Source organism: Gopherus evgoodei, chromosome 8 (genome assembly GCF_007399415.2).
Source record: "Gopherus evgoodei ecotype Sinaloan lineage chromosome 8, rGopEvg1_v1.p, whole genome shotgun sequence".
In the NCBI taxonomy this organism is placed as follows: Eukaryota; Metazoa; Chordata; order Testudines; family Testudinidae; genus Gopherus; species Gopherus evgoodei.
Window position 1 is genome coordinate 91,129,846 of NC_044329.1, and position 19,799 is coordinate 91,149,644.

At 38.1% G+C, this 19,799-nt stretch overlaps 1 protein-coding gene across 4 annotated transcripts in view; it reads left to right on the forward strand.

Annotated features, from left to right (window-relative positions):
- Nucleotides 1-19,799, forward strand: part of NEGR1 (neuronal growth regulator 1) — a 643,647-nt gene that overhangs the window by 408,507 nt on the left and 215,341 nt on the right. The gene's annotated exons all lie outside the window — the stretch shown is intronic.

Sequence of the window (19,799 nt, forward strand, 5' to 3'; positions counted from 1 at the left end):
AAATCAAATAGGATCAGATTTCCAAGGACTTGTATAATGTGTGAATTTATGTTTTAAGATGCTCAGCTCTTTTCCTTTAACTCAAAAGTGGCTTTATCTTTAAACTATACTTTGCAGTTGTAGCACTCAAAGCTAGTGAATTATATAGACCCAAGTGTCGATAGAGCGTGCGCATGTACAGACCAATACAATAGGTGTTAGTGTACCTAAACTTCAATTAATAAAATCACAATCCAAAACAATATATTCAATACAGCATTTCTTAGTCTATAACAAGCTGATAACTTCCACACTACTCTATAGCTGCTGTCATTAACACTACAGAGCTAATACTAATACTAATCTCAACTGCGTAAAATATCTAGACATAAATGGAGTTTTTCCTAGCTTTATAATTCAAAGTCGAATTGAAGATATTTCAAGTACTATGGAAATGGTCCCATCTGAAAGGCCTCTCTGTTAGATCGTTGTTAAGGTCCCGCTTGAATTGCTTTGTTCTAGGTATCTTAAATCTTGGGATTATTTGTTTCCTGGTTCATCAGTCTGAATTCCTGAGGCCAGTGACTGCTGCCAGCCTGGTGCTGCCACTCATCTGTCTAGTACTCCAAGTGACCACAAGCACTTCCCTTGCTTCTTTTTAAAGCCTTACTGCTAGTCAAGAATAACTCTGTCGACAGCACAGCTGTTACTTAGATTGATATGCATTTGCCATCTACGAAATTTCCCCATGATACTCCATGTAATCACCTGGCTAGTGGTATGTGTACTGCCTTTTTCTGGATGGGATCAGAATTCTTTGACTACGCCATAACCCCTGTAGTGCTAACTGAGATATTCCTTTAGCTCAAGTGTTAGAGGCCTATTCCTTTGGAGCAGGAGGATCCGAGTTCCATTCTCACTATAGCTGTGAAGTTCTGAGTAGCTGTGATGTGCACCCTAGTGGCAACTGTAAAGATCCTAGATGGACATGGATATAGATAGATTTAGATATATTTACTGTATTATTCTATAGCATAAACTAGTTGCTTTGCTTAGGAAAAATAATGTAAAACAGTTCAGTGATTTAATTTGATAAGCAGTAGCGATGACATGCCTCCCTTATGCCATCATTTTTTCATCTTGTGGGCAATTGTTTGACTGTGGTATTAGCAGTGTACTCAACTTTAAGGTGAAACATCTGTTCCTTGCAACTAAATTAGAATGGCCTACCCACAGTCCAGGAAAGTTTCAGTAGCAAATCATGCCAGGAAGGATCAACAATGAGTGGGCCAGGATTAACCATGAGCCGGGAGGAAACACGTCTGAGCATGTAAATGTCTCAATCTTCAGTTTCAAATCTGCTGCAAGGTGCTGGACCTGCATGTTCAAGTGATGGCTTCCTGGCTGACAACCACTTTCATGACCCCTTGGTGAAAGTCAGTATTACAATGGGGAAGCGGAGAGCTTAGGTCTTTTTGTAGACAATTATACTTGACAAATTTATGTACATAAAACCACCATGCTACTGTGATGGGCATATTAGAAATGAATAGAAAAGAGAAGCCTAATATACAGTGGTCCATTTTGTGTTTTAAATATTTATGCCATTAATACTTTATAGGGACTTTATTCTACTCTATATGGGTTCTTACACTATGGTATCTGAACCACTGACAACCACTTTCATGACCCCTTGGTGAAAGTCAGTATTACAATGGGGAAGCGGAGAGCTTAGGTCTTTTTGTAGACAATTATACTTGACAAATTTATGTACATAAAACCACCATGCTACTGTGATGGGCATATTAGAAATGAATAGAAAAGAGAAGCCTAATATACAGTGGTCCATTTTGTGTTTTAAATATTTATGCCATTAATACTTTATAGGGACTTTATTCTACTCTATATGGGTTCTTACACTATGGTATCTGAACGCCTTCCAGTAGTGCATTAAGTCTCATGTCACATCTGTCACGTTTAGTTCTCTCATCCTGTCCCCAAGGGAGTAGTATGTGCAGTGGAATATCTTGCTTTGATAGGGTTTTAGCTGTTTATTTTTTTTAATATACGTCACTCTGTATTTCTAAGAGAGACAAGGTAGGTGAAGTAATATCATTTATTAGACCAACTTCTGTTTGTTTATTGGACCAACACAGCTACAACAACACTGAAAACAACTATGTATTTATGTTAGAGAAAGCAAGGTCAAATACATGTTCCTTGCTCTTGAAGTAGAAGTGGTGAGTGTGACAGATATTGCAACCGCATGCAGCATCTTTGAGGACTATATTGTACTTTATATTTAAAACATGAAAATCTCAAAAAGCCCTTGTATTCAGATGGGCCAGACAGCATGAGCTGTAGAATATTTATAGCACATATTTGCGCCCATACAAATGATAATATGTATTTGTGTGTTCCTGCTTTGCTAAATGGGTTTCCTGGGGAATCTCAAGGAGGTGGTGTGTGGGGGCTCTAGCTCAGTAGGAGGCCACTTTGCCTCACTTTGTCATTGGGGCACCATCAACTATCCGGGAATTAGTGAATCAAGTCCCCAGGCCTGAGGCCTCTTTGGTGGAGTAGGCCAGAGTAGCAAAAGAGTCTAGGTAGCTCTGACCCTTAGGCAGGGCAGAACAGCAAAGCAGCCTAGGTAGCTCTGACCCTCAGGCAGAGCAACAAACAGTCTAGGGAGCCCAGGCCCTCAGACAGGACAGCACCAAACAGTATAGGGAGCTTGGGTCCTTAAGCAGGGCGGGGCTATCTGCAGTCTTTCAGCTGATGTCCTGACTCAGGCAGATGGCAAACAAATGTAAGCCTGGTGTAAGGTGGGTAGGCAGCCACTACAAGGGTGGGGCAGACATAGGGGTAGGGGGATTCGGGCCACCCTACTCCACTGGGTCCCAGACCACTAAGTCAGTGGGCATCCCACCACAACATGCTAACTTGGGTTCTGACTGTAAAACTGGACCAATGTCTGGTTTCCCTAGGGGCTACTTCCTACCCTAGGCTGGGGAAGGAGTTCCATAGTTCAGGGGTCTCATTGGGGTATTTGGCTACTGGCAATCCTGGTTGCTCCTCTCCTCTTCCTCTGGAGTCAAGGTGCTTGTTGCTTGGTAGCAGGGCCCAGCAGGCTTGGGACATCCATATCCTTCCCTGGCTCAGGCTCAACTAAGCTAGAGACCCAGCCTCTTAAACTTCCTGTCCCATCCTTTAGCTTTTGGCGGGAGGGATGGGCCTGGCCTAGCTCTCCTCACCAGAGATCCAAGAGTGTGCTCCCCCTTTGGCTCAGTGAGAGACCACTCCACCTTACTACATCCTCCAACAGTAGTTATGTAAAAACCCAGCCTTTCAAGCTTGACCTTATCGGGGAGGGACTGTTTTATCTGTTTATCTGTTTTCAAGAGCCTGGGAGACAAAGCAAGATTTCTAGTATAAAAAGCTTGTTTAAACAGACTCTGATTCTTCTGATTCAGCAAACCAACAGGACTTTAGGTCCTAGGGTGGCCCTAACCCCGCGGAAGAGTTGGAAAGACTTTGTCCTACCGGACTGCACATGCGGAAGATGGGAAATTCCTGGTATGTTTAGTGAGGATTTAAATCCTTTTATTGTTTTTATGGTTTTCCACTGTAATGCTTTTGATCTCATAATAAATGTACTTTGCTTTGGAAGAGCTATGTGGTCATTGGTAAAAACACTAATTGTCTTTGGAGAGAAATTCAAACACAGGTGTTGGCTGCTAGGCAGACTGGCTTGCTGGGGATATCACAGTGTATGTATGGCACGGGGCTGCATGCAGCCTTAAAGTCCTTTGTTAGAAGGCGCACGGCCCCCTCCCCAGAGACAGGTGATGGTTAGAAGCCTGAGACATGAATAGACATTCCTGTAGTGGAATATGGAGGCGGGATACAGAATTCAATTACCCTGAAATTGTGACAGTGTGGTTTGTGATTGTCCTTAGTTCCTGGGGGAGTTTATCCCAGAGTCTCAGACTGGCCATTGAGAAATTTCTGTCTCATGCACAGATTTGCTTTACCCTTATTACAGAGAGTTCCATTGTGCCAGAGGAGCATATCTGTCAACCACAGTTTTCATCGCAGAGCTTTAGCCAGACTTTTAGATATCTTGGGTTTGGGCCCTGAAGTACCTAAATAAAGACCGAGAACTTTAAATTGATTTGATAGTCTGTAGGAAGCCAGTGTAGAGAGCAGAGAACAGGTTAGATCTAATCACAATAACCTATGTTGTTGAGGAGACACACTGAAGCATCTTTACTAATTGGAGTTTCCTAAGTGCCAAAGGTTTCATGCTCTAGTTCATCTTATTGTAAAATTATTATTCTGGAGTCAAGTTTAGCAATCTGTAAAGTCAGCATATGTCACTAAATCAATGGCTCTTTAATATGAAACACATTTGTAGCAGTTTCCCACCAACACAGGAGGAAAATGGAGATATCAGCCTATTAAAGGAAATAGACTTCCACCTATACATAGTTTTATTTATCAATTTAAAGGCAGCAGTGTAATTAATAGCTTCCAGTGGTTGCTGTCTTTCTACCTTCCCTTTGTTTTTGGATTTAAGGAAAGAAGATGTATAGTATTGAATCCTCAAAAATTCATCTATCCTTCAGAAAGGAAATATCTTTTGATTTCAGTTTTAAAAAATGTTATTCAATGGACTTTACCCTGCAATGGATTAAATCCATTGTAGAATAGATTAAATCTGAAGATTCAGGACTGAAAATCACTTTCAGTATCAGTCCTTTACATATGGAGTCACTGATATTAAACTCTGTGATTAATGGGCTGTCAATTAAATGGTCTCATAAAAATGCCATCATTATGAGAACTATTCAAATGTTTTAGTATCCCTTTAGGAGCAATTAGCAGTAATTCTGGAAATGTTCACATCATCTGTAAATTTTGAAACCCAGTGAAAAATTCTGCCTATTAATGTGGAGTTGTTATAAGTAGTGAGGGAGATTCAGACTAAGATATTCAAATACTTTGGTCTGCTGTGTAGTGAGGATACAGTGATAGTCTTAGTAAAACATGCATTTTCTGAGGAAAGCTATACAAAATTGGTGATTTTTTTCTTTAGAAAAATGTATATAATAATATTTATTTTTTTGTTTCAGGTGATTTTGTGTCCCCTTTTCAGCAGAAATGGGCAAAATGATTTCAAATTGATTTTTATGCAAAGATAACTTAGAATTTTAAAACCATGTTTCATTCAGATTAGGCTTTCTCTCCTCGGAGATGGACTAATTATCACCTGAGAAGTAGTATGTTTTGTAATCAAAGTTTTGTGAAATATGATGAATTTTTCATTGAAATTTCTAGTTCATAACCAAACACAAAGCAAGTACAAACTATAAATAGTTTTGCATTTATTTTTGTAAGTTCTTGACCCTGTCTAGTTCTGAGCAATGTGATCTTCTGGAGAGCAGTGCCTGAATTGGAGGTTAGGGGTGAAGTGATGGATGATCTCCAAAATATAATGCGATGCTCCAACTTTTTCTTTGCTTAAATTATTTTACCTTTTCCTCCCTAGTAGTAAGAACTGGAGAGTATAGTGTAGCCATCTATTAACTTCTTCCCCTTTCATTTTGAGTGCTGGATATCAGTGTAGAAAAGGAGAGTAAATGAGTACACTGATGGGGGACATGACTTCTCATAAAAGTGAGTTTTGTGCGTAAACAGATAATGAGATTGTGGTTAAGTGTTTGAGTATTCTCTGTTGGTAAACATATCCTCAACTTTAGAATGCAGTAATAGCCTTGTCTTATAGGCTAGATACAGAAATCTTCGGAGAGAAAACTGGAGGAATCAGTGGGTTTACCGAAGTCTGATATTTTTATAGTGGATAAAGTAAAACACTAACCATGATGGAGGCAAGATGGATGTATACGAAAAGCTACCCAAATGAAGAAAAAGTTACCAGATGTAGCCAGAATCAGAACTGCAGGATTCAAATATTCAAAAACAAAGGAATGGAAAAAAAAAACACTATACCAACTTAAAATGAGATACAAATGCATATGTTAACAAATGTTGAAACGAAGAAATTGTATTAGCATCAGTCACGGATAATTAGCACCCTGCTAAGAGACCATAAATCCTCACATAAGGGCTCTGAACTATGTTGAAGTTAGCCCTAATTATGTTGTTGTGGTTTTATAAATTCTTTACTTCTCCAAACTGAGAAGTATAAATTTTCATATTTAGCCTTGAAGACTAGAGAGAGAAAATCTTCTTCTACAATGAAATGTTTCATATATTTCAGCTCTGCCAAACAGAATTCTGAATTTCACAACATAACAAGAATTTCTCCCTGTTAAAGGCTCATGCTTCGACTAAATCTGTGAGAACATATTCTGAATCAAGAACCCTGAATGAAGAAAAAAACATATACTTCTCTCCCAGATAATCTGTCGGTTGATTGAAGACTGGTATTTGTGTCTGTGCTGCCAATACACCAGTCTCTTCCATGCAGTACAAAGATTTCCAGAAACAGATCCCCAAAAGTCAAAGGGAGTAATCTGGTAGACATGCTGCCCACAGATAACCATCAAATCTTTTGGTTTAAATGTTTTTTTCCCCTTTCAAAAGATAGCAACTGGTCCATAGCATTGTCACTGTAAGTATTAAAATGTAGATAGTTGACCTTATATCAATATTCTACCTCTAAGGCAGCAAATTTCAGCATATGAGATAGTCGTGTGTTCTTTGTTGCACTGAGTGTAAAGGGAAAATTCAAAATTACTTCCAAAAATGGTAACTTTATGAGGCTCAGATATATACATTAGCATGACAGGTAGTTCTGCTCAGTGATTAAAAGGTAGTGTAACTTCGGAAAGTGACATGGGGGGGAGGGAATTAAACTTGACATCTTCACTTTTAAAACCAATCTGTACCCTGATGAGTCAAAACTAACCATTAATAAACTGCAGCAAATGGGAAGGTTGTGCAGGTAGAAAAATATAAATAATTCCTAAGACTAATTTTCTCTCTCTCTCTCTCTTGAACACAGCATCAAGGGAGAAAAAAGATTTTCTTCCCAATAAGGTGATGTTTGAGGATTACATATTCATGTTAAAGGAACACTGCAATGTTGTTAAGCTAAAAATGCTATACGGTAACTGACAGGTTTATGCTGGCATTAACGTTACTTAGTGCTCTCACGTCATCACAGCTACATTGCTTTGATGATTGACAGTAATACAGCAATTTAATATCTTCAAAAGATTTGTCACTCTAATGATGCATTTGTGTAATGATGTATTGCTATTATGTTATAATGCTACTCTGAAACACAAACCCTTAATATGAACACTCAGATGTGCTCTGCATGTTTTATCCCAAGAATTGTGTAAAAAAATAGCTAAAAAGGAATATTTTTGAGAGAAAGTAATAAACACTAAAAAGCTAGAAAAGCCACTGCTAGCCTATACGTGTACAATCTTCCTTGATTTTTTTTTTTCAAACAAAACCTGTCATTGCATTGGTAAAGACTTATCTTGATTGTTCTATTCATGAACTAATCAAAAAATACATAAATAGTTCATTGTAAGAATCTAGAGGTGAAATTCTGGGCCTATTTGAAGTCGGTTGGAGTTTTGCCATTGACTTAGTAGGGCCAGGATTTCATCTCAGAACTCTAATTCCCACTCTCTCTCCAGTTCATCTATGAGACACTATAGAGCCTAATAGTGAGAAAATTAAATTGTCTTCTGAAACTTTTTTCAGAGACTAGTAATTCAATTTCTTCTCTCTTTCCCATGGCTATGGCTTTATTTAACTGGGTATACAGTAATCACAATATGTCTTAACTCATTGTTTCTGCTCACGGGTAGATGTGCGTATATATATAAAATCTTTTCTTCTAGTGGATGGTTGTTGGAATTCTCCAGATGCTTTTGATATTGAAGATAAAATGTAATAGACATTAGTGACAGAATTAATACAAATTCCTGGATTCATGAGAAAATGTTGTATATGCATGCATATATATCTGGCTTTTCAAAGAATTATGAAATTCATTTTCCTATTTTCAAAATGCATAAGCAAATGAGTTATAGTGATGTGCATATATTACCACCAACTTTGTACATGATAATGACATATTACCACAAACTTCATATGTGACATAGAATCATAGAAGATTAGGATTGGAAGAGACCTCAGGAGGTCATCTAGTCCAACGCCTTGCTCAAAGCAGGACCAACTCCAGCTAGAACATCCCAGCCAGGGCTTTGTCAATCCGGGCTTTAAAAACCTCTAAGGAAGGAGATTCCACCACCTCCCTAGGTAACCCATTCCAGTGCTTCACCACCCTCCTAGTTAAATAGTTTTTCCTAATATCCAACCTAGACCTCCCCGACTGCAGCTTGAGACAATTGCTCCTTGTTCTGTCATCTGCCACTACTGAGAACAGCCGAGCTTCATCCTCTTTGGAATCTCTCTTCAGGTAATTGAAGGCTGCTATCAAATCCCCCCTCACTTGTCTCTTTTGCATACTAAACAAGCCCCGTTCCCTCAGCCTCTCCTTATAAGTCATGTGCCCCAGCCACCTCAAAATTTTATTGCCCTCCTCTGGACTCTCTCCAATTTGTCCACATCCTTTCTGTAGTGGAGGGGCCAAAACTGGACCCAGTACTCCAGATGAGGCCTCATCAGTGCCAATAGAGGGGAATAATCATTTCCCTCAATCTGCTGGCCATGCTCCTACTAATGCAGCCCAATAGGCCGTTAGCCTTCTTGGCTACAAGTGCACACTGTTGACTCATGAATCAACTCACTTAGGAACTTATTTTCAAAAGTATTCTCTCAGTAAGGATGCCTCAAATTTAGACTTTGTTTTCAAAGATGTCAAGCACCTGCAGCTCCAAAGAGCATACATAATGGTTTTGAATCTGACCCTTTTGCCAGTATCTGTGTTCTGATTCATTTAAATGATGAAAACTTAACAGTGGGAATTTTGAGTATGCTGCAAGTTTCCTCTTCAGTGGCCTTGAATCATAACCCAGTGCCTTTCTCTGAGCCAGAGTGAAGTGAAAGTACATCTCAGTTTGCCTGCTGACCTTGTAGCAACAGACTCTGTTGCATTCTTGGAAGAAAATGATGGGACATAATGAAGTTAGGGCTTAAAGTAGTAATTTTACTCTTGATAAAGCATATGTAATTCCTCTAATATTTTCTGCAATTATGTGTGATAATATTTTGTACTTCTATAGCACCGTCCATCAAAGGACTTTGCGCACATTAATTATACCTTGCAACCCCTCAGATTATATTTCCATTTTACAGGTGATTAAACTGAGGCACAGAGAGGCTAAGAGACATATTTTCAAAAGTGCTGTCTAACTTTGGTTGGCAAACACTAGACACACATCACATTTGAAAATAAAGCCATCAGTGCACAAAATTGAGAACACGAAATTAGAGATGACTTCTTAAAATTTAGGATTAAGTGATTTAGTCTGTCACACAGGAAGATTGTGGCCAAACCAGGAATACAGCCCAGATTTCCTGATCCCCAATCCACTGCTTTAGCCACTGAACCAGCCTTCCTTTTACTGTGTGTCCACATAAAGCAGACAGCACCTTTCAGTGAATACTCATTAGGACAACTCCTTCATACTGTATAAAAGATACTAAGAATCTATGATTTAGGACCTGTAATCTATTTTTAAGGATTAGTAGTATAGCCTGTGTAGCTCTGATCTTTTTCTCCGGTTATTTTCAGTTACGAAAATCTGCTGTTACATGATTGCTAATGTTCTGTAAAGATAGTTGTACCAGCGAATTTTAATAGGTCAGTATAGCATCCTCACATGTACAGAATAGATTTACAAAGGAAGTGCTGACAGACTCTTAACAACTGCCCAACCTCTACACCCCTCTAAAAAGAATCATATAAGCATGCCCAAGTTTTCTTTAAAAAAAACTTTTTTTTGTTTTTAATGTTAAAATATAAACACAAAACAAAACAAAGCATAAAAATACATGTGCAAGATGGAAATATCATATACATAATAAAATTCAACATTCATCATTTATAAAACATGCAAAATGAACAAAAAACCACCCCTAGACCTGTAGGCATCATGCAGGGCATCAATTATTAAATAATAGATAAATAAATGAGAATATAACCTTTGAGTATCAGGGACTAATATATGCTAACTTGCAAAAGTATGCAATAGTTTAATGTGTGACCAGGCACCCTCATATTTTTTCCAAGCATTTCTATTACAGAGTTATTTTTCTATTAATGCAGTAGTAGAGAGCCCCCTAAACTAATCTGTGTATGAAGAAGGAATTGCAGATTTCCATTTTCTCAAAATAACTCTTTTCGACACTAACATACTTAATGCAATCCATTTCTGAATGCTAACTGGTAATACCAACTCGTTCAGCACCCCTAAAATACACAAGCTTGGAGAAGGGAAGAAAGCAACACTTAATGTTTTTGAGAGGGCATTGAATGTGGCATTCCAGAATACATGCATTTTTGACGGGTATAGAGGATGTGTGAAAGGTTGTCACGTGGCTGTTTGCATTTCCATGTGAGTTACCAATCTAGCCTTAAACAAATGTTCTGGAGTCCAGTAGTACCTGTTTAGTATCTTGTTCTGGAAGAATCTGGAAGAATCACAGCTTTCTGTTGTGATAATTAGGCTAAGTACTTTTTCCCTTTTTTTGTTGTTGTTGTTGAGACTGAGATTTAGGGGGCAATTCAAAGCATAAAGCCACTGATAAGTAATTCATACAAAGAGACTTTTGTTTCCATATTTCTTAACATGTTCTCCTAGAGGTGAGAACATTGAAACAGAGCAGTTGTCCCCTATTCTTAGATGAATCCATGAGCATAGCTGCTGAAAGAAGGAATTGTGAGACAGTGGTAGCTGATATTTGTTCAACATGTAATCAAAGAAGGCCAGTCTATCATCTTGTAATACATCTTTATTTATTTGAATAGAAAAAGGATTAAGTGTGGAGTTGGCCTTGATTGTGAGGCACAGGTTTTCCCATATTCATACAAGAAGAGAATTAGCAAGATCAGACGCTGTAATCATCTTAACGTTTTACAGGATGCCCCATGTAGATGCAGATATTGAATTTTCCCATTAAGGGTAGGGGGAGCCTTTAAAGTTATATAAAAGAATAAAGGGAATCAAATATGGCATAGCTAAGCAATTTTCAATATCAAACCAGGCTGGTGTGTATACAGAGCTACTGTAGGGGACACATTTGGGATGCTAGATTAATATAAATGCAAATCTGGCAACCCCATGTAACCTCTAGTTGCTCCAGATTTTTTAAGGGTCCTGTGTGACAAGCAAGACTATTCTTTATCCCCATGAATTGCATGATAAGCCTATTTATTCAAGCAAAAAACAAGAAAGAGACCTGGAAAGACAATAGGCTAATGATATAAATTAATCTGGGGCAGATATTCATTTTGTCTATTTCTGCTCTCCCCAGTATGGATAGAAGAAGGAGATGCCTCCTATCTACATCCTTGGAAATTTCTGTTAATATAGAACCCATATTTATAGAAACAATATTGGGAATATTAGGACAAATTTCCTAAATAAGTTATTTCATAGACTCATAGTTTCATAGACTTTAGGGTCAGAAGGGACCAATATGATCATCTTGTCTGACCTCCTGCACAAAGCAGGCCACAGAATTCTACCCATCCACTTCTATAACAAACTCCTAACCTATGTCTGAGTTATTGAAGTCTTCAAATTGTGGTTTGAAGACCTCAAGCTGCAGAGAATCCACCAGCAAGTGACCCATGCCCCACACTGCAGAGGAAGGCGAAAAACCTCCAGGGCCTCTGCCAATCTGCCCCGGAGGAAAATTCCTTCCCGACCCCAAATATGGCGATCAGCTAAACCCTGAGCATGTGGGCAAGACTCACCAGCCAGCACTCAGGAAAGAATTCTCTGCAGTAACTCAGATCCCATCCCATCCAACATCCCATCACAGACCACTAGGCATACTTGCCTGCTGATAATCAAAGCTCAATTGCCAAAATTAAGCTATCCCATCATACCATCCCTTCCATAAACTTATCAAGCTTAGTCTTAAAGCCAGATATGTCTTTTGCCCCCACTACTCCCCTTGGAAGGCTGTTCCAGAACTTCACTCCTCTGATGGTTATTTCCTTGCATATTTGAAGTGGAAAATGCTGAACCTGAGAAGGATCTGGTATTTTAGATATATCCATTGCTTTTGACTTATTCCAGTTAAAGTGAAAACCCGAGATCTTTCCAAAAATATCAACTACATTCAATAATGATGTGATTCATGAGGATGGGTTCTTCAATAGTATAAAAATGTCATCAGCGTGTAAACTGATTTCGTATTCTTTCCTATTTAAAGTCAAACCTTCAGTGGCTAGTGCTGATGAATGTACATTGCCAGTGGTTCAAGAGAAATGTTAAAAAGGAGGGGCAAGAGGGGAAAGCCCCGTTGTGTCCCTCTTTTTAGCTGAAATAGAGAAATAATTGTTTTAGCTGATAATAAACAATGTTAGAGTTGCATAATACACTGACCTCATTCAGGAATATTGGTCCAAATCCATTTTTTAGGACAGTCATTAGATTAGGCCATTCAACCCTATCAAAGGCTTTCTCTGCATCTAGAGATGAAGCTATGGAGGGAACATCTGACTTCTGAGCTTGCTGGATCAAGTGAGTGATTTTCAGAACCCAATGTTCCTTTAATGAAACCAGCTTCATGGGATAATGGTGTTCAGTCATGTCACTAAAATTTTTGCAATTATTTTGCAATCTATGTTCAGTATTGATACTGCATGAAAGTTGCCACAGTTGCAACAACCTTTATTCTTCTTAAATATTAAAGTAATTAAATTAGTTTTCATGTGATGAGACATGGTTCCTTTTTGGAACGTTTCTGTGAAGACCTTTGAAAGAATATAGATAGCTGATTATAAAATGTTCTGTAGAAATTTGCTGGAAAGCCATTCATCCTAGGGACCTTGCCAGAATTCATATTTGTATAGCCTGTTCGATCTCTTGTGTTGTGATAGCTTTGTCCATAAACAACACTTATTCTGAAGATAAGGTATTAAAAAGTAAGCCTTCAATGAAAGGGCCAAATTTATTAGTGTCAAATTGGTTGTCTGATTTATATCAATCTTTATAGAATTGTTTAAACTGATTATTTATATCTACTGGTTTAAGGATGGCTCCGCCCACCCCATCTTTTTGTAATAAGGAAGAAATGCTGTCATGGGCCTCTTCCATCTTAAGTCTCTGGGCAAGAAGTTAACCTCCTTTATCTCCTCATTCATAATATCTTTCTTAGATCCTGTTGAGTGCAAATTCAACTTGGCTTATATTTATATTTGTCATTGAATAGAGAACATCGGATGTTTTTATTATTTTGGTCAGTTATGTGCATTGTCTGCAACTCATCTACTTCCTTGTCCAGAGAGTCTAGTACTGAGTCTTTCATTCTTCTTTTGGGAGGCATGCTTTATGCATTCACCCTTATGGTAGCTCTCAGAGCTTCCCAGAAGGTAACTGAGTGCTTTTGTGTGTGTGTGTGGAGTTAGAGATGACTGAATCAACTGTGGGACAAAATTTTGCATCTTTTAGTAACAGTGTGTTCAGCTTCCACCTTGAAGATTTTAATGATGTGTAACCAGTGTCTAAGGTAAGTATAATGGGAGCATGATCTGAAATTGATATATTATCAGTAGCTGCTTCTCGGCATGCTGGAATTAGTTCTGAAGGCACAAGAAAAAAGTCAGTTATGGAGTAAGATAAATGTACTGTAGAAAAATATGTATAGTAATGTTTCTTGGGGTGTTTCAGTCTCCATATATATTTTAAATGAAATTCATGCATTAATATAGTAGAACTTCTTCAGAGTTATGAACTGACCAGTCAACCACACACCTCATTTGGAACTGGAAATACACAATCAAGTAGTAGCAGGGAGGGAAAAAAAGCAAATACACTACAGTACTGTGTTAAATGTAAACTACAAAAAAGAAAGGGAAGGTTTAAAAAAATATTGACAAGGTAAGGAAACTGTTTCTGTGATTTTCGTTTAAATTAAGATGGTTAAAAGCAGCATTTTCTTCTGCATAGTAAAGTTTTGAAGCTGTTGAGTCAATGTTCAGTTGTAAACTTTTGAAAGAATAACCAAAACATTTTGTTCAGAGTTATGAACATTTCAGAGTTTCAAACAACCTCCATTCCCAAGGTATTCGTAACTCTGAGGTTCTACTGTAATGAGAGTTGGTCTATTATGCTTTGAGAGATGGATCTCAAGTAATTGGATTTGTCCAGATATCTGTCTACTATAGTATTCCAATTGCCTCTCAGTAATGCAGGAATGTCTTTTATTTAATTAGAAAGAATGTCTGCAATGTCTTTGAAAAATTCAGAATTACCTCCACTTGGTTTGTAAATGCTTCCAAGAACTTTTTTGAGTTGAAACAGCCTTCAAAAAGAATGTATCTTTCCTCAGGATCAGACCAAGACTGTATACATTGAGAAGTTATTCTTTTATGAAATAAGATATACGTGCCTCTGCTCTTAGAATTTAATGATGGGTGAAACTTAACACCTACCCACATCTTCTTGATTCCTTTGGCATTTATTGATGCTAGATGAGTTTCCTGCAATAAAGCTACTTGGAACTTTTTTGATCTGAAGTGTCTCAGGATTTTAATTCTTTTGGAAGGTTTAGTCCCCTCATATTCCAGGAACATACTCCAAGAAAATTTTAAATTGTATATTAAGACATATAACCTTATTCTAAAGATATATATTTCCTCATTGATATTGTAAAATCTTTAGGATATGGTCTGTATTATACATATTAGATACTGGTTAGTTTTGAATGAATTTGTGCCTCTAAGGAAGTCAGGTATACAAAAAGGTCTATAGTTAAATAATAGCATGTGGTTTCCAAAGTATATTTGTAACAGAAAACAAAAAATTATCAGACTTAAAACAAGCCAGGGTGGGCATGTTCAGATCCTGATGGCTTCATTTCCATCTGGTCTTCCCCTCCCTATATTATCTACTAATAGTTTAAACATTTCTACATGCAAATTGTTGGGATTTGGTGGTTCCCAGTGAGTCTGATGCTGGGTAGAAATCATGGGACTTCGATCCAATGCGATTCAATTCAATAAAGCTTTATTCAACATGTGCACAAAGAGAGCCCCTGGTACAAAGAATCAGGCAGAGTCCCTCCAGCAAGGAGCCCCTCCCCTTGCTACTTTATAGCACATGGTGCTTGTATAACAAGTTCTATAACAACTTACATAACATGAACCTTAACCAATCAGAGTTAAACCAACCCATATATGGGTTTGTTTATCACATGCTCATAGTGCTCCAGTCCAAATGCCGAGCTCTCACCCCTCCCTGTGGCCTTCTCCAGAATGTTCCTAGGCCGGTGAGCCACAGCATGCTTCCCTATGCATAAGCACCCTGCAAACCACATTTTATTTAAAATAAACACAACCATACCCTTCAAAATATATTTGAAGTCAACTATTACCCTGTAAATACCATTGGGTATTCAGAGACATGTATAATATATTTTTACCTACAGAAGTTTTTATGTATACATACATAAACATACGTAGATATACACAGACTCATCACTTGTAAATGTATAGTTGATTTGGTAAATCAAATATAAACTAGTACCAAATCTAAATGTGAAAAATACAACAATATAAAAAATTCATGTTCGTAGTATGCCAAATGTCCTGCACAAATTGAATAACTAATGCTATTTCAGGTTTAGGCTATAGTCTACTTTGCATGTCAGGAATATTTACTGTTCCAAGGGATATGTGCTTACCATAACATGACCCATCAGAGGTAGAGCTCTTCAAGAGAGTCTGTCTAGCCCTATAAATTGTGAAGCTTAATGCAGATCATACTTCAGTCAGTAGATGGTGCTGTCAGTCCCAGCTTAGTGTTAAACTGTTGCTTTATGCATTGCAGTGCTATTCAGTGGTTGTTATTGTTCAGTCCTAAAGGAGGTCAAAGAAAAGTTCAACCTAGCTGGTTATCTTCTAGGAGTTGGAAGATTATATAAGTGAATATTACCATATCTACATAGAAAACATAGGAAAACAAACTGATTTTTAAACTTGTTGAGGTATGCTTTTGTGATGGTCAAATTTGGCCTCAGTCTCAGTCTTTGAAGTATCTGCCAAGCTTCATAGGAGGTTTTGCCAAATGTCCTCTGGAGTATTCTAAATCCATAGTGAAGGTGGATGGGTACTTGATACTATATCTGACATTGGTCCCCCTCAGAATATGGTGTATGCCATTGAATGCAGCCCTCTTTTTGTAAAGTTCAGCTGAGAAGTGAGGAAAAGGAGACATTTTGTGGTTTCAGTTTTTCTGACAGCATTCATTAACATTACTTTCTTACTAACATTATTTAACATGCATCTGACGAAGTGGGTATTCACCCACAAAAGCTTATGCTCCAATACTTCTGTTAGTCTATAAGGTGTCACAGGACTCTTTGTCACTTTTAACATTACTTTAATGTTGAACTTCAGCAGTTTGAAGATGATGGGTCTGGGCTTAGACTCCTGCCTTCTATTACCAGGCATTCAATGAGCTCTTTCAATGTCTAATGGTGGGCTCTGGAGGGTCCAATTTAAGTATATCAGGGATCAGCTTCTGAAGAAAGCTGATAATATCTTTCTCCTCTAGACCCTCAGTAATGCCCCAGAGATGAAGGTTTTTTCTTCGAGATCTGTTTTCTAAGTCATCTTGTTTTTCTTTCTGTTTGTCTAATCTAAAAGGTTTCAATGGCAGGTTTTTTAAGCTTATTTTTCAAGTGGAACATTGTTTAGAGAGTTCATGAATATCTTTTGAGATTGAATCTAGTCAGTCAGTGCTGTAATGTCTGGGCTAGGTTCTGCTGTAGCCTTGCAAATTCTCCCTTAAGCTGCTTAGGTGATTCAAAGTTAGGTCTTTTGTTGCCTCTCATTTTTCATTGGAATTTATATTCAACAGTTTGAAGTTTATCCGAGAGTTTAATTTAAACTTTTATGTCAGAAATGTATTGCCAGTTTGTTAGGAAAGTAATTATTAGAGATTAATTAATATGCGGGCGTGAGGAGGTCTGGGACCAGGCAGCCATCTTCCACATGGGTACCATGCAACCGTAGCTCAAGTTTTTTGCATAGTAGTTGTTATGAGTTAGAGCAGTAGCAATTTGTTATTCAGCATCCTTTCTCTCTAACAGTACCAAGAAGCAATCTTTTGTCAATACTTATTTACACTTTCACTTTCCCTGCAGGTATTGTTTCTGCTGATAATTTTCAGCTGGACTGATGACTGCTTACCAGATGTGGGAACTAATGTTGTTTGTGTGGTGGCTAGGGTGACCAGACAGCAAGTGTGAAAAATCGGGACGGGGTGGAGGTAATAGGAGCCTATGTAAGACAGAGACCCAAATATTGGGACTGTCCCTATACTATTGGGACATCTGATCACCCTAGTAGTAGCAGAGTTGTGCCGAATACCTAAACCTGTCACTTCTGTCAATATGGAGTGGCACTGTGACAGTGATATTGACCTTTGCTGAGGCTGAGTATAGTCGCATTCAGATTGCAAAGTAAATGCCACAAGTGCAGTTACAATCAAAGAATGGTTAAGAAGGCTAGAGATAGATGAGAGGAAGTTGGGGCTTTCCTTATGTTTATGCATAAATAAAACAACCTTGGGTTTCTAGTGAGGAGTGCTAGCTAGTGGCCAGTGAGTATAATCCTGAATATCTATTTTATGGATTTGTAAGACACTACACTTCACTTACTGTCTTCTTTTCAAATTGATGTCGGTAATCGAAACTGAAAAAGGCATTAATTACCCCCCAATATTAGACAAAACCTGTCTCCAAATTTCACGATTGATCCAATCCCCAGAGAAATTTAGGTTGGAGAGTTTTTAATCTCATAATTTTAAAAGGATTTTTAACATACAGTATTGTATACTTTGTAGTGTTTTATGCATTGTTTTCTCAGTGTTATAAACAAATTGTGTGCTTTCCTATTGACAGCCTCCCATGTAATTGTTATCTCATAAATTTAGCTATCACAGATTTAGCCTACTTTTGTGTAGATAATTACAAGGTGGGATGATTTACCCAAACTGAGTATTGTGATTATTTTTAGTATGCACAGGTAGAGTGTATGGAAAGTTATTTCCAGGGAAGCAGTGTGGTCTAGTGGCTAGAGGAAACGATCAAGGCACTTTGGTTGAAATCCTAATCCCACTGACATCATTAGAAAAACTCCACTAATGTCAGTGAGACAAGGATTTCAGCTTCAATTTCTGTTCCCATATCCACCACTTACTTGCTGTGTAACTGTGAGCAAGTCATTTAACCTCTCTGTATCTCAGTTTCCTTTGTAAAATTGGAATAATACTCACCCAGCTTTTGTCAGTTGATTTCCTTCATGTTGCAACATGATCTTTAAACAAAAAGCGAGTGGCCTCTATACAATGTGCTTTTAGATGCAGGATTATCACACAAACTTGGGAAACTAAAGAGTCTTTCACAAACTGGAGTAGATCCTTTTGGATGAATAGAAAAATTCATACATTCCATATATGATTCACTGGAGCATTGCCCTCTGGGATGTGAAATTTGATAGAGTCTCCTCTGTGTAGCTGAATAAATTCCATAAATTCATAGAGATCTGGTAGCCTTTCACTGAACCCTTTTTGGACTTTGTATCCAGTGCTTCCCATAATACTTTGTAAAGTACACCTCTGATCCCATTGAAACCTTTTCCTTCCCTGTAACTCAGTTCTTGCTTCAAGTGCTCCGAGAGGTAAGAATTAGGATATTCTAGATTAGTTTTGTGAATAGTCCTCTGTAGGAGATACATTATCACATTTTTAATCTTTTATGATGTAACTTCCCGCAGAGAGGAGCGAGGGTGGATTGTGTATCCTTCTCTTTTTGTGAGTGTTGTGAGTGCTGTAAGCAGTTACAAATAAAGCCCTTTGCAGACCAGCACCCTGGTCACTTAGGATCTGTCTACGCAGGGATTACAAATTTGTTTTTGGCCCAGGTCAGCAGACTCAGGCTCTGGGGCTAAAAAATTGCTTAAAAGTGGAGAGGAATAGCTGAAAGTGGCAATCCTGCAAGGGTAGAGGGTCTGAAAGCTTGGGTTCCAGCCTGAGCCTGAATGTCTACACAGCAATTTTTAGCCCCTCAGCTCAACCCCTGTGAGCCTGAGTCAGTTGACCCAGGCCAACTGCGGCTGTGGCTGAGGTCTTTTAACACTGTGTAGACATACCGTTAGATCACTCAGGACACTGAGTGCAGTTAGAGTAGGAAGGAGTTAAGTAGCTTGATTGGGTTTGGAAGGGTAGAATGAATCACTTACATCTGTAAAATTTTCCAATAAATTGATTCAACCTGGCAACAGTGGCCCATAACAGCAGCGAACCATCTGAAGAGTAACAGCTGGTTCCTTTGTGGAAGATTGCTTTTCATAATTTTTCTCTTATGAACAACATCGGGAAAAATCATCCTGGTGCAATTTACTGTATCCTGTAAATTATTTCACTAGATTTTATCACGGTTCAGTTCAATTCATATTTTTTCCATTGCAGTTTTATCATTCCTACTTTTTGGAACTGGTGTTTTCTGTGTTTTTTTTCCCTGTTAGTGGGACCTGTTAGTGAGTGATATCTTGATAAGTATAGAAACTCCTGTGTAGAGAACCTGCATGAGGCCTATATATCAATTAAATCCTTAAAATAAGGCTTAAG